Source organism: Penaeus japonicus, unplaced genomic scaffold (assembly GCF_977035675.1).
Source record: "Penaeus japonicus unplaced genomic scaffold, GWHDUDI00000001_assembly GWHDUDI00000015, whole genome shotgun sequence".
NCBI classification, from domain to species: Eukaryota; Metazoa; Arthropoda; class Malacostraca; order Decapoda; family Penaeidae; genus Penaeus; species Penaeus japonicus.
The window spans coordinates 37,226,192-37,233,691 of NW_028234417.1; positions in this window are offsets into that span (position 1 = coordinate 37,226,192).

The window sequence follows — 7,500 nt, forward strand, 5'->3', positions numbered from 1 at the left end:
TCATTATTATTACTATCATCATTATCATTATCAATATCAGTATATTATGATTATTATCATGCTAATGAGAATGATAAAGCTAATGAGAATGATAATGGTAATGAGAATGGTAATTGTAATGAGAATGGTAATTGTAATGGGAATTATAATGGTAATGGGAATGATAATGGTAATGAGAATGATAATGTTAATGAGAATGATAAGGGTAATGAGAATGAGAATGGTAATGGTAATGGGAATGGAAATGAGAATGCAAATGGAAATGAAAATGAGAATGGTAATGAGACTGATAATGGTAATGAGAAAGATAATTGTAATGAGAATGAGAATGAGAATGGTAATGAGAATGGTAATGGTAATGAGAATGAGAATGGATATGGGAATGAGAATGAAAAGGGTAATGGGAATAGTAATTGCAATGAGAATGGTAAATGTAATGGGAATGATTATGGTAATGAGAATGATAATGGTAATGAGAATGAAAATTTTAATGGGAATGATAATGGTCATGAACATGATAATGATAATGAGAATGAGAATGCTAATGAGAATGAGAATGGTATGAGAATGGTAATTGAAATGATGATGATAAAAGAATGATATAATTAATGAGAATGAGAATGGTAATGAGAATTTAGAATGGATAAAAGAATGGTCAGAATGGTAATGAGAATGAATAATGGTAAAGAATGAGAATGGTAATGAGAATAATGAGTTAAGAATATGTGGTTAATGAAAGACAATGAGATTGATAATGGAATGAGAATGAGAATGGTAATGAGAATGAGAATGGTAATGAGATAGATGAGAATGAGTCAATGAGAATGGTAATGAAGGTAAAGAGAATGATAATGGTAATGAGAATGATAATGGTAACGAGAATGAGAATGCTAATAAGAATGATAAAGATACTGAAAATGAGACTGATAATGAGAATGATAAAGAAAATGAGAATGATAATTGTAATGAGAATGATAATGAAAATGGTAATGAAAATGATAATGAGAATGATAATTGTAATGAGAATAAGAATGGTAACGAGAATGAGGATGGTAATAAGAATGAGAATGGTAATGAGAATGATAACCGTGATGAAAATGAGAATGGTAATGAGAATGAGAATGGTAATGAGAATGAGAATGGTAATGAGAATGAGAATGAGAATGAGAATGAGAATGAGAATGGTAATGAGAATGAGAATAGCAATGAGAATAAGAATGGTAATGAAAATGAAAATAGTAATGAAAATGAGAATTGAAATGAGAATGAGAATATTAATAACAATGAGAATGGTAATGAGAATGAGAAAGGTAATCGTAATGATAATGATAATGGTAATGAGAATGATAATGGTAATGAAACTGATATTGGCAATGATAATGAGAATGGTAATGGGAATGAGAATGATAACCGTAATGAGAATGAAGTGAGAATTGTAATGAGAATAAGAATGGTAATGAGAATGAGAATGGTAATGAGTATGATAATGGATATGAGAATGAAAATGGTAATAAGAATGAGAATGGTAATGAGTTTGAGAATGATAATGGTAATGAGAATGGGAATGGTAATGAGTATGATAATGGATATGAGAATGAAAATGGTAATAAGAATGAGAATTGTAATGAGTTTGAGAATGATAATGAGATGAAAAATGAAATTAATGAGAATGAGATGGTAATGAGAATGAGAATGGTAGTGAGAATGAGAATGGTAATGTATGGTAATGAGAATATGGTAGAATGAGAAAATGAGAATGGAAATGAAATGAGAATGGTAATGAGAATGAGAATGGTAATGAAAATATAAATGGTAATGAGAATGAGAATGGTAATGAGAATGACCATGGTAATGAGAATGGTAATAAGAATGAGAATGGTAATGAGAATTAGAATGGTAATGAGAATGAGAATGGTAATGAGAATGAGAATGGTAATGAGAATGAGAATGATAAGGAGAATGAGAATGGTAAGGAGAATGAGAATAGTAATGAGAATGAGAATGAGGATTTGAATGAGAATGGTAATGAGAATAAGAATGGTAATTTGAATGAGAATGGTAATAAGAAATATAATGGCAATGAGAATTAGAATGGTAATGAGAATGACAATTGTAATGAGAATGAGAATGGTAATGAGAATGAGAATGGTAATGAGAATGATAATGGTAAGGAGAATGAGAATAGTAATGAGAATGATAATGGTAATGAGAATGGGAATGGTAATGAGAATGAGAATTGTAATGAGAATGAGAATGGTAATGAGAATAAGAATGGTAATTAGAATGAGGATGGTAATGAAAATAATAATGGCAATGAGAATGAGAATGTTAATGAAAATTAGTACGGTAATAAGAATGGCTATATGAATGGTAATTAGAATGACAATGATAATGACATTGGTAATGAGAATGATAAAGAGAATGAGAACAGAAATGAAAATGAGAATGGTAATGAGAATGGGAATGGTAATGAGAATCAGATATGTCATTAGAATGACATTGGTAATGAGATTGGTAATGAGAATGGTAAAGAGAATGAGAATGGTAATGTTAATGAGAATGGTATTGAGAATGAGAATGGTAATGAGAATTAGAATGGTAATGAGAAGGATAATGGTAATGAGAATTAGAATAGTAATGAGAATGAGAATGGTAATGAGGATGGAAATAGTAATAATAATGATAATGGTTTTGAGAATGAGAATGGTAATGAGATTATGAATGATAATGAGAATATGAATGGTAATGAGAATGGGAATGGTTATGAGGATTAGAATGGTAATGCGAATGACAATAGAATGAAAATGGTAATGAGAACGAGAATGGTAATGAGAATGAGAATGGTAATGAGAATGAGAATGGTAATGAGAATAAGAATGGTAATGAGAAAGAAAATGATAATTAAAATGAGAATGATAATGAGAATGAGAATGGTAATGAGAATGAGAAATGTAATGAGAATGAGAATGGTATGGAGAATGAGAATAGTAATGAGAATGATAATGATAATGAGAATAAGACTGGTAATGAGAATAAGAATGGTAATGTGAATGAGAATGGTAATGAGAATTATAATGGCAATGAGAATGAGAATGAGAAAGAGAATGGAAATGAGAATGAGAATGGTAATGAGAATGAGAATGGTAATGAGAATGATAATGGTAAGGAGAATGAGAATAGTAATGAGAATGAGAATGAGAATGAGAATGAGAATGGAAATGAGAATAAGAATGGTAATTATAATGAGAATGGCAATGAAAATGATAATGGCAATAAGAATGAGAATATTAATGAAAATTAGAACGGTAATTAGAATGGCAATGAGAATGGTAATTAGAATGACATTGGTAATGAGAATAGTTATGAGAATGGTAAAGAGAATGAGAACGGTAATGAGAATGAGAATGGTAATGAGAATTTGAATGGTAATGAGAATGAGAATTGTAATGAGAAGGATAATGGTAATGAGAATGAGATTGGTAATGAGAAAGAGTATGGTAATGAGGATGGAAATGGTTATGATAATGATAATGGTAATGAGAATGAGAATGGAAATGAGAATATGATTGGTAATGAGAATGTGAATGGTAATGAGAATGGGAATGGTAATGAGAATTACAATGGTAATGAGAATGACCATAGTAATGAGAATGGTAATTATAATGAGAATGGTAATGAGAATGAGAATTGTAATGAGAATGAGAATGGTAATGAGAATGAGGCTGGTAGTAAGAATGAGAATGGTAGTGAGAATGAAAATGGTATTGAGAATAGAATGGCAATGAGAATGAGAATAGTAATTAGAATGAGAATGAGAATGAGAATGGTAATGAGAATAAGAATTGTAATGAGAATAAGAATGGTAATGAGAATGATAATGGCAATGAGAATGAGAATGAGAATGGAAATGAAAATGAGAATGGTAATGAGAATGAGAATGGTAATGAGAATGAGAATGGTAATGAGAATGATAATGGTAAGGAGAATGAGAATAGTAATGAGAATGAGAATGAGAATGAGAATGGTAATGAGAATGAGAATGGTAATGAGAATATGAATGGTAATGGGAATATGAATGGTAATGAGAATGGGAATGGTAATGAAAATTAGAATGGTAATGAGAATGTCAATGTAAATGACTATGATAATGAGAATGAGAGTGGTAATGAGAGTGAGAATGGTAATGAGAATGAGAATGGTAATGAGAATGAGAATGGTAATGATAATGAGAATGGTAATGATAATGAGAATGGTAATGATAATGAGAATGGTAATGATAATGAGAATGGTAATGAGAATGAGAATGGTAATGAGAATGATAATGGTAAGGAGAATGAGAATAGCATTGAGAATGAGAATGATAATGAGAATGAGAATGGTAATGACAATGATAATGGCAATGAGAATGAGAATGGTAATGAGAATGAGAATGGTAGTGAGAACGAGAATGGTAATGAGAATTAGAATGGTAATGACAATGATAATGGCAATGAGAATGAGAATGGTAATGAGAATGAGAATGGTAGTGAGAACGAGAATGGTAATGAGAATGAGAATGGTAATGAGAATGATAATGGTAAGGAGACTGAGAATAATAATGAAAATGAGAATGATAATGAGAATGAGAATGGTAATGAGAATAAGAATGGTAATAAAAATGAGAATGGTAATGAGAATGATAATGGCAAAGAGAATGAGAATGTTAATGAAAATTAGAATGGTAATTAGAATGAGAATGGTAATGAGAATGAGAATGGTAATGTGTATGAGAATGGTAATGAGAATGAGAATGGTAATGAGAATGTGAATGGTAATGAGAATGAGAATTGTAATTAGAATGCTAATGGTAATGAGAATGGTAATGAGAATGGTAAAGAGAATGAGAATGGTAATTAGAATGAGAATGGTAATGAGAATGAGAATTGTGATGGGAATGAGAATGGTAATGAGAATGAGAATGGTAATGAGAATGAGAATGGTAATGAGAATGAAAATGGTAATGAGAATGAGAACGGTAATGATAATGAGAATGGTAATGAGAATATGAATGGTAATGAGAATATGAATGGTAATGAGAATAGGAATTGTAATGAGAATGAGAATGGTAATGAGAATTAGAATGGTAATGAGAATGAGAATGGTAATGAGAATGGTAATGAGAATGAGAATGGTAATGGTTATGAGAATGGTAATGGGAATGGTAATGAAAATGGTAATGAGAATGAGAATGGCAATGAAAATGAGAATTAGAATGGTAATGAGAATGAAAGTGGTAATGAGAATGAGAATGGTAATGAGAATGAGAATTGTAATGAGAGTGATAATGGTAAGTAATGAGAATGAGAATAGTAATGAGAATGGTAATGATAATGAGAATGGTAATGAGAATAAGAATAGTAATGAGAATGGTAATGAGAATGAGAATGGTAATTAGAATGAGAATGGTAATGAGAATGAGAATGGTTATGAGAATGGGAATGGTAATTAGAATGAGAATTGTAATGAGAATGAGAATGGTAATGAGAATGAGAATAGTAATAAGAATGAGAATGGAAATGAGAATGAGAATGGTAATGAGAGTGAGAATGGTAATGAGAGTGAGAATGGTAATGAGAATGAGAATTGTAATTAGAATGAGAATGGTAATGAGAATGAGAATGGTAATGAGAATGAGAATGGTAATGAGAAATAGAATGGTAATGAGAATGAGAATGGTAATGAGAATGAGAATGGTAATGAGAATGAGAATGTAAATGAGAATGAGAATGGTAATGAGAATGAAAATGAGAATGAGAATGAGAATGGTAATGAGAATGAGAATGGTAATGAGAATGAGAATGGTAATGAGAATGAGAATGGTAATGAGAATGAGAATGAGAATGAGAATGAGAATGGTAATGAGAATGAGAATGGTAATGAGAATGAGAATAGTAATGAGAATTAGAATGGTAATTTGAATGAGAATGGGAATGGGAATGAAAATGGTAATGAGAATGAAAATGGTAATGAAAATGAGAATGGTAATGAGAATGTGAATGGTAATGAGAATGAGAAATAGAATGGTAATGAGAATGAGAATGGTAATGAGAATGAGAAGGGTAATGAGAATGAGAATGTTAATGAGAATGATAATTGTATTGAGAATGAAAATGGTAATGATAATGATAATGGTAATGAGAAAGAGAATGGTAATGAGAATGAGAATGGTAATGAGAATGATCATGTATAATCATCCTTATCATTGATTTTGCCATTGCCAACATAATTATTGTGGACATTGTCCCTATTCATTGTTGTTATTGGTGGGTTTTATTTTTACAATTAGTTTCTTCTATTATATTTATTACGATCATTGACATTGTAATCATTGCCAGCTGTCTTTATTATCAATCATTAATGGAATTATTCTCAACACATCAACAAATACAATTTTCCTTCTCTTCAAACAAGCAGCTCCTGGCATAGCGATTGCCCTTCCTCGTCACCCAAGACCTGGGGGGAGCCGGGAGTTCCCTTGCTCTGTCTCGGCCTCTCCCGCCCAGTCCAGCCACGGCATTGGTGAGCGAAGAGCCTCCTGCGTTGACGCCGAAGGAAATACAGCACTCGGGTGGTGGAAGGTCAGCTGTGTGGAGAGCGAAGGAAATCACTTCTAATCACTTCAACGAACGAGAGGAAATTAGGTACGGAAATTTAAAAGACAGTAAGGATTTATCTCTAAGTATTTGTATTTGTCTGTACAGCTATATATTTGTATATACAGTTATGTATTTTTTATTCTAAATTATTTCCTGGAACAGTGACGATGCACTTCCTGTCGGACTGACTGCCTTTGGCCCCACTCAGGGACGAGGACATCTACGGCGCAGGGGTCGCAATCAAGGAAGAAGCCAGCGAAGGTGTCACCGAAGAGGAAATTAAGGAAGAAAGCCTTGATTACGCAGATGAGGCGAGGGATGAAGTGAGCGAGGCAACAACAGACCTTGGATTTCCCTTCTATAGAGATCTCAAACAGGAAGATTTCGAAAGAGACTCAAGTAATGTGATTGAAGATTCCAATGACACATTGCCAGCAGCTCCATTCGTGGCTGAGAATTTTGGGCCCAAGGGGTCATCAGATGAGGATCAGGCAACGCACAGGGAATGCAATGAGGAGCTTAGAAATTATGATAAGAGAACGAAAAGTTTTGTTTGTGAAGTTTGTGGCAAGAAATTCCTTTGTAAGAGTTATCTCACCAAGCACATGAGAATGCATACAAAGAAGCTATATAGCTGTGAGGTTTGCGGGAAGACTTTTTCCCATAAACGTAATCTACTAAAGCATATTAGAGTACATACAAAGGAGAGGCCATATATCTGTGAGGTTTGTGAAAAGGCTATCTCACAGAACAACATCTAGTAACGCACATGAGAATACATACAAAAGAAAAGCCATATAGCTGTGAAGTTTGTGAAAAGTCTTTTTCACGGAAACAAAATCTAGTAACACACATGGGAATACAT